The following is a 9159-nucleotide window of genomic DNA, read 5'->3' as shown; positions in this document are numbered from 1 at the left end:
TACCCTATTCTGTTTAGTGCTCTCTTTCCCTCCTCTGGCAGACCTGAACCTTACATCTGTTCCAGAAACAATGACATATACACATTGGCTCACCCAAGGCAGACTCACATCAGTGTATGCCAGAGTATCTGGAAATGGTTGATCAAAAACACTCTCAGTAATGGGTAGTCCAACAGGAGACACTAAACTGGATAAAAATGAAAGATGGGGGATTATTTCCTCAAGAGAACCAAATATTCTAAAAGTCTGAACTCACTTTTAAACAAAACCGTCTCAGACTTTCATCCCTAAATGTGTTGCAATTTACACTCAGGCTGGAGGATGGAAGGGTGTCTCACCAAGTAATTGTTTCCAGTAAAGGTCATTTTCGGCCTCTCAAATCACGACTCTCATGTCCCATTGCACAGGTATTTTTCACAGCTCACTGAGTCTGATGGTTCTGAGGGTATTTAAGACTGCTGCAGAGAGGAGCCCAGGGCCATGGCGATTAGTGGGCTTCTGTAGGAAGCACAGTGGAAGGGACAATGGGCCAATTACCAGCAAAGCCTGTGGTCTCCCTTGGAGAGGTTAAGGAGAGCACATGGCCTTTGAGCCAGCGTGTCATCTGTCCTGGGGCTTAATCAAGTTATCATATCACCCCAGTGTCTCCAGGCCTCCATCCTTCGATTTGAATGAGGACAAAAATTTGCAGACAAATTTCTAGCAGCAGGAAGTTGGTGCTCTCCTGCGAGGCTGGATGAAAAGCACCTGTAACCTTGTCGGCCTTGTCCAGCTCCTGCTGGGAGCCGCTTCAGGCTACAGCCTGTTGGCTTCTGAGCCTGCCTGTCAGCAGGAGCTGAGGCTGGGGCTGGGGGAGGGGGCGCGGGGAGTGGATGCCATTATGTGTTTCAAAAGAATGCCCTGGAGCTGGCCGGCTGTGGCCAGTACAGCACAATGTGGCTAGCTACCGTGAATGTGTAGGTGAACACTCTCCCCTTCCTTTTGATACTGGCCTGGAGTCATACTTAGGTTGAGACGGGGGGGCTGACATGCAACAACCCTCATGATGGCATAAAGGGAATACCTGTGTTTCTCCCTCTCTCTAGCGAGAGTGAGAAGCAGGGAGCTCTCCAGAATGCCATCAAGGCCAGCCAGATCTCTGCTCCTCTCTGAGCTGCGGTTTCCCCCTTTGTGAAGTTCAGGGATGTTGTAAATTTCATCTAACCTGCAGGGTGGAAGGGAGAGGGGGTTTGGTGTGCTAGGTGGAGCATTGATGGGGGTTATGAGACCTGTGTTCCAGGCCTAGCTCTGCCACGTGTGGGGAGGTGGCTCAGCCTCTTTTTGTTGTAGTTATTTCATTTGTAGGAGGGGGATGATGATCCAGGCCGCTAGCTACTTTACAGCTTATGAGTCAATGCGATGATAGATAAGTGAATGAAAAAACTTTAAAACCACTTTACGGGCGCCTTTACAGCCCTTCCTGCATCGGTGCTCTGTGACTCGGTATCACAAAGAGGGATTGGAGGAGAGGAGTTACTAATCAGCGTTAATATAAAAGCAGCCCATCCTGAGAATAAGTTGATCACTGACTGTGAATGTCATAGTCCTTAGCAGGAAAAACCAGAAGATGGGAACTTTTTTTTTTTTTTTTTTTTTTTTTGCCACACCACCCGCTCCGCGGCACGTGGGATCCTCCCGGACCGGGGCACGAACCCGCGTCCCCTGCATCGGCAGGCGGCCTCTCAACCACTGCGCCACCAGGGAAGCCTCAGAAGATGGGAACTTTAACACTCTGTGGGACTGGTTGTTCTGATCAAAATCAACTTTTCTCAAGTCTACAGGAAATTGGACTTCTTGACATTTTGATGAAAGGCTTGTACCCTAAAAAAGTGGATGGAGGGCTTCCCTGGTGGCGCAGTGGTCGAGAGTCCGCCTGCCGATGCAGGGGACGCGGGTTCGTGCCCCGATCCGGGAAGATCCCACGTGCTGCGGCGCGGCTGGGCCCGTGGGCCATGGCTGCTGAGCCTGCACGTCCGGAGCCTGTGCCCCGCAACGGGAGAGGCCACAGCAGTGAGAGGCCCGCTTACCGCAAAAAAACAAAAAACGAAACGAAACAAAACAAAAAAGTGGATGGAGACCTGGCCAGTAAATTACTTCTTCCCCTGCTCTTTAGACGGTGTTCATATTCTGTAGCCACTTTGTGACAGGGGACATAAACCTTAACCCATGGCAGCTCCAGCCTGTTTCCTCACCTATGAAGTGGGGTGCGTTTTCTCTGCCCCTCTAACTTACGGGAGCGTTGGGAGACTACACTGGTTAACAGGTGAGAAAGTGCTTTGTAAATAAAGAGTAACGTGCTAGGTAGGTTTGCACTGTACGTGCGTGTGCACACACACGGAAAGGACTATTATTGCCCATTTAACTGGAGTTTAAATGAACACGTTGCAGAAATATCGTGGCCTTGTGGACCTCAGTACATGGATCCAGTATCATGGGTGATCTGGCTCAAAAGAGGACTCTTCATTCAGAGCTGACACCCGGCTGCTCTCTCTGAATGAACAGCACTGGGGTGCCCTGCTTGATCTCACCTCCTGAGGGGGTGGCCCTGTGGACATAGGCGGGTCTGGGGCACTGTTGCCCGAGCACAGCGATGACCGGACATCAGCCAAAAGGTAAAATACAGACCGAGTGCTCTTCGTTCTTTACTTTCTCACTTGCCTCCCCCTGAGCCCCTGGTCCATCAAAGTACCCATGACTCACTCAAACGACACAGTGAGGTCCTGCCCCACAATTTTGCATCTGCCACTTCCCCTGCCACCGTCTCTCACCATCTCTCCACCTTCTCTGCTTATTAAGTCTGTCTCATCCTTCAAGGTCCTATGCAGTGTCCTCCTTTGAGGACTTTGAGGACACTTTGAGGACACAGTCCTCAAGCTCCTAACCCAGTCAGAACTGACTGCCCGCCCCCATCCCCACCTTGGAACTTTGTCCTGCCCTTTGCCCCACAATGTGGGTTTTGTATTAGCATTCACTGTGCACACACCTCTCTCCCTGCTTTTACTCTGTGAGCTTCTCAGGGGCAGAAACCAAGTCTGATTCCTCTTGGTGGCCCAGTCCCTAGTACTGCTGCTGGTGCCTGGCAGTAATTTATGCATTAAATGTTGCATTGCATTTACCCTGCCAACAGTGAGAGGCCTGCGTACCGCAAAAACAAACAAACAAACAAAGTTACCCAGAGCTATATTTAATTTCTTTTGCCTCACTGTTGCGGCCTCTCCCGTTGCAGAGCACAGGCTCCGGACGCGCAGGCCCAGCGGCCATGGCTCACGGGCCCAGCCGCTCCGCGGCATGCGGGATCCTCCCGGATCGGGGCACAAACCCGTGACCCCTGCATCGGCAGGCGGACTCTCAACCACTGCGCCACCAGGGAAGCCCCCTAAGTATTTTTATACTGTTTGTAAGTGGAATTAAAAAAAAAAAGATTTTATTTCCCAATTGTTCATTACTTGTATGTAGAAATACAATAGCTATTTTATTAAACTTTTTACTTTGAAATAATGTAGCTTCACAGGAGGTTACAAAGGTAGTACAGAGGACCCATGTACCCTTCACCCAGTTTCCCCCAGTGGTTATAGTACAATATTAAAACCGGGAATTTGACATTGGCACAATGGGTATGTATCATTATCATACATATATATTCATGTAACAACCACCGCAACTGAGATACAGAAATAGTCCATCACCACAAAGATCTCCCCTGTCCTGCTGCTTTGTAATCACACCCATCCCCTTCTCCCACCATCCCTAAACTTTGGCAACCACTAATCTGTTTTCTATCACAATAATTTTATTATTTCAAGAATGTTGTAAACCTGGAATCATACAGTATGTGGCATTTTGAGCTTGGCTTTTTTCACTCAGCGTATGCCCTTGAGATCAAATGGTTGCATGTATCAACATATCATTCATTTTTTTAAGAACATTGTTTATCTTTATTTATTTATTTATTTATTTATGGCTGCATTGGGTCTTTGTTGCTGTGCGTGGGCTTTCTCTAGTTGCAGCCAGTGGGGGCTACTCTTTGTTGCTGTGCGCGGGCTTCTTATTGTGGTGGCTTCTCTTGTTGCAGAGCACAGGCTCTAGGCGCGTAGGCTTCAATACTTGCAGCATGCGAGCTCAGTAGTAGCGGCACTTGGGCCCTAGAGCGCACAGGATTCAGTAGTTGTGGTGCGCCAGCTCAGTAGTTGTGGCTCACAGCCTTAGTTGCTCCGCGGCATGTGGGATCTTCCAGGACCAGGGATTGAACCCATGTCCCCTGCATTGGCAGGCAGATTCTTAAGCACTGCGCCACCAGGGAAGCCCATATCATTCATTTTTATTGCTGAGTAGTATTCTATATTCTGTGTACCCCACTGTTTCTTTGAACATTCACCTACTGAGAGAGATTTTGGTTGTTTTCAATTTGGGGATGTTACAAATAAAGTGGCTAAGAAAAATCATGTATAGGCTTTTGTGTTGACATAGGTTTTCATTTCCCTGGGATGTATGCCTACAAGTACAATTGCTATGAGGTATGGTAAGTGTGTGTTTAGGTTTTAAAGAAACTGCCAATCTGTTTTCTAGAGTGGCTGTAACATTTTACATTCCCACCAGACATGTATGAAAGATCCAGTTTCTCTGCATCCTTGCCAGTATTGTGACTATTTTTTAAATTTTAGGTCTAATAGGTACATAGTGATAGTTCATCATGATCTTATTTTGCATCTCTCTAATGGCTAGTGATGTGTAACATTTTTTCATACGCTTATTTGCATCCCGAAGTCTTCTTTAGTACAATGTCTCTTCATGTCTTTTGCCCATTCCCTAACTGGATTGTTTGGTTTTTTTACTGTGGAGTTTTGAGAGTTCTAAAATATATTCTAGATATAAGTTCTTTTTCCAGATATGTGGTTTGCAAATGTTTTCTCCCAGTCTATGCTTATCTTTTCATACTTTTAAGAGGATCTTCTGCAGAGCAAAAGCTTTTAATTTTGATTAAGTCCAATTTATCAATTTTTTATTTTATGGGTGATGCTTTTGGTCTAAGGACTTTTTACCAAGCCCTAGGTCTTGAAATTTTTCTTCTGTGTTATTATCTAAAAGTTTTATGGTTTTATGTTTTACATTTAAATCTGTGGTCCATTCAAAGTTAATTGTAAAAGGTGGGAAGTTTAGGTTCTTTATTTTTTTTACCCTCGAATATCCATTTGCTATAGCACCATTTGTTAAAAAGACTATTCTTCTCCCATTGAATTGCTTTTGCAACTTTGTTAAAAATCAGCTGGCCCTACTTGTGTGGGCCTATTTCTGGGTTCTGTATTCTGTTCCACTGATCTATGGATCTATCCCTCTTGATTACTGTAGCCATATAATAAGTCTTAAAGATCAGGTAGAATAATTTCTCTCACTTTATTCTTTTTCAAAATTGTTTTAGGGGCTTCCCTGGTGGCGCAGTGGTTGGGAGTCCGCCTGCTGATGCGGGGGACGCGGGTTCGTGCCCCAGTCCGGGAGGATCCCACATGCCGCGGAGCGACTGGGCCCATGGGCCATGGCCGCTGAGCCTGCGCGTCCGGAGCCTGTGCTCCGCAATGGGAGAGGCCACAGCAGTGAGAGGCCCATGTACCACAAAAAAAAAAAAATTTGTTTTAGTTATTCTACTTCCTTTGCTTTTCTATGTAAATTTTAGAATAAGCTTGTCCGTGTCTTCAAAAAGTCTTGCTGGGATTTTTTTTTTTTTTTTAAATAGCAAGTGAGTTTTTATTAAATATTTTAAAAATACAGATTTTGTGGCAATTATAAATTAATTTCTAATATGATAATAAATTGATACTTTGAACCAAGAAAACAATATAACCAAAAATTCATTTCCTAATGCAAAGCAGGTACCCTATGTTTAGGGATAGTTCATATTAATGCATAATTTTGTTTTTAGAAAAAGATGATTGTTACAGTCAGGTATATAACCACTTAGTTACATCTAAGCTCTACTGGTTAAAAATATACTCTTTTAGAAAATCCATTTTAAACATACTATACTTTTTTTCAGTGATTTTCTCCAAACAATGGTAGAAGTGTGCCTTGATGGACAGAACTCAGGAACTGAGTTATACTCAGTTATACTCAGGAGCTGAGTTATACACCTAGGTTATACTGATATCTACAATATAGGACTCCAAGGGAGAGTCCAGCTCCAACTTATGAAGTAGGCCCAGTTCCGAATGTTTAACAATGAGGTGCTAACAGACGATAGTACTAATCATCAAAAATTAACAACTTTAGGTATATTTCTTTTGGGTTTCTGTGGTTTAGGCACATCCAAAATTTCTTCACAGTCTGCACTCATTCCCTTTGCCCAGCGACCAACTGTGACCATTCGATCTGAATTCTGACCATCTTTTTTAAAATGTTCCACAGAGCCACAAAGTCTGCAGCAACCACCATCAGCATAGAGTCCTTTGGGATTATCAGGACAAGATCCGCACGGATGTCCCATTTCCCCACAAACAAAACACTTTACAAAAGGAAATTCACCAAAAGCTGGGTCTACTTTAGCCTTGCACTTGGTTATTTCATGCTCTGTGCATCCACACCGGTAACATGTTCCAGTGCCCATTTCTTGATTCTCAAGGGCAGCTGGGCAATCTGCAATCCCATGGCCAGGTTTTCTACAATGGAAACATACCATTGCATTTTTCTTTGCTGCTTGTCTTTTTAATCGTCTTCCTTCCTGGTGACTATCTTTCTTTAAAGCAACTGCAATTTCTTCCCTGACTTCCTGACTGTCTGTTGCTATCATCTCCCCATTGTGAACCATCTGTGAGTTTTGTCTTAATATTCCATGAATCCATTCACATCTTCATTTAAATACTCCTTTTTCTTTTTATTCTTTTTGTGTTTTGCTTGGGGTGCATCATTTTTAAGGGACAGACTATTGGCTTCAAGTTGTTTACTCTTTGGTAGGTTTTGGCTTTTCCCCTCAAAGGACCCCTTCTTCATGTCCTCCCATGATGTTGCAGGGAAGGGTCTTTTGTTCTGTAGTAACTCCTGCCCACCTGGTCATGGCTTCATCAGATGTTTATCAGTCTGCTAGTGTTGGAGGGTCTCCTGCAGAGGCACGGGGTGGCTGTGGCTCATCGTGGGGACAAGGACACTGGCAGCAGAAGTTCTGGGAAGTACTCCTTGGCATGAGCCCTCCCAGAGTCCACCATTAACTCCACCAAGGAGCCGGGTAGGCTCCAGTGTTGGGTCGCCTCAGGCCAAACAACCAACTGTCTTGCTGGGATTTTGATAGAAAATTTATTTTACCTGTGTATCGATTTGGGGAGAATTAACATATTTTATGTTGAGTCTTCCTATCCATGAGTGTAGTACGTCTCTCCATTTACTTAGATTTTCTTTGATTTCTTTCATCAGCATTTTGAAATTTTCAGCATATAAGTGTTGTACATGTTTTGTTAGACGTACACCTAAGGTTTTTTTTTAGTGATTATAAATGGTTTTATATTTTAAATTTCAGTGTCTCTGTCTTCATTGCTAGTATACAGAAATACAATTGATTTTTGAATGTTTATCTTGTATCCTACAATCTTGCTGAACTCACTTATTCTAAGATTTTTTTTTTATAGATTTCTTAGACTTTGTAATAATATACAATCATGTCATTTGCAGAGGAGACTTCTATTTTTTCCTTTTCAATCTGTATGCCTTTTATTTCCTTTTCTTGCCTCATTGCCCTGACTAGACCTTCCAGTACTATGCTGAATAGCAGTGGTGAGAGTGGCCATTTTTGCATTGTTCCGGGTCTTAGAAGAAAAGTATTCAGTCTCTCAACATTAAGTATCATGTTAACGGTAGGTTAAAAAAAAAAATCTTTCTTATCAAGTTGAGGAGGTTCACCTCTATTCCTATTTTTTGGAGAGTTTTTTAAATCATGAATTTTGTCAAATACTTTTTCTACATTTATTGACATGATCAAATGTTTTTCTCATTTATTTTAGTAATATGGTACATTACATTGATTGAATTTTTAATTTAAACTAATATTGCACTCCTGTGTTAAATCTACATGGTTGTGAAGTATTATCCTTTAAAATATGTCGTTAGATTTTGTATCTAAAACTTTGGTTTTTGTGCCTATGTTCATGAGGGATATTGGTCTGCAGTTTTCTTTCTTTCTCTTTCTTCAAAGAGATCACATCTCTTAGTCTGGTTTTGGTGTCAAGGTAATACTGGTCTCCTAAAATAGATTGAAATGTATTCTCTCTTCCTCCATTTTTTGAAGTTTATGAAGGATTGGAATTTTTTCTTTTTTAAATACTTGGAAAACATACCAGTGAGGCTGTCTGGGTCTGAAATTTTCTAAGGGAAAAGTTTTTATTTACAAGTTCAATTTCTTTCAGTGATATGAGGCTATTCAAATTTTTTTACTTTCTTTTGAGTCAGTTTTGGTAATTTCTGTCTTACAATGAATTTATGCAGTTTAACTTGTCAAATACATTGGCATAAAGTTATTGATAATAAACTCTGTTAGCCTTTTGATGTCTGTACTAATGTTACCTCTTTTTTTCTGATACTGACCATTTATATCTTCTCTTTGTTTCTTTTTTATTATTATTATTTATTTTGGCTGCACGGGGTCTCAGTTGCGGCAGGCAGGATCTTTGCTGCGGCATGCTGACTCCTAGTTGCGGCATGCAAACTCTCAGCTGTGGCATACATGCGGGATCTAGTTCCCCGACCAGGGATCAAACCTGCTTCCCCCCACCCCGCGTTGGAGTCCTACCCACTGGACCACCAGGGACGTCCCTCTCTTTGTTTCTTTATCAGCTTAGCTAGGAGTTAATTTTATTGATCTCTTTAGAAAACCAGTTTTCATTTCATTGATTTTTCTCAATTGTTTGTCCATTTTGTATTTTACTGATTTTTGCTCTTATCTTTATTATTTCCTTCCTTATACAGCTGACCTATGAACAGCACAGGTTTGTACTGTGTGGGTTCATTTATACGTGGGTATTTTTCACTAGTGAATACTGCAGTGCTGCATGAACCTGGATTGGTTGATTCTGTGGTTGCAGAACCACAGATAGGGAGGAACTGAATATATATTGGGGGGGCTACTAAAAGGTATGTGTGGATTGT

General features: G+C 42.9%; 1 pseudogene; it reads right to left on the bottom strand.

Moving 5' to 3' along the window:
- Positions 1-6280: 6280 nt before the first annotated feature.
- LOC103080035 (zinc finger CCHC domain-containing protein 9 pseudogene) lies at positions 6281-7081 on the bottom strand (annotated as a pseudogene).
- Between the last annotated feature and the right edge of the window lie 2078 nt (positions 7082-9159).

The sequence above is a fragment of the Lipotes vexillifer genome, unplaced genomic scaffold (genome assembly GCF_000442215.2).
Source record: "Lipotes vexillifer unplaced genomic scaffold, Lipotes_vexillifer_v1.1 scaffold425, whole genome shotgun sequence".
Taxonomy (NCBI): Eukaryota; Metazoa; Chordata; class Mammalia; order Artiodactyla; family Lipotidae; genus Lipotes; species Lipotes vexillifer.
The sequence above is the reverse complement of the archived record's forward strand: the minus strand, read 5'-3'. Positions and strand labels throughout refer to the sequence as shown.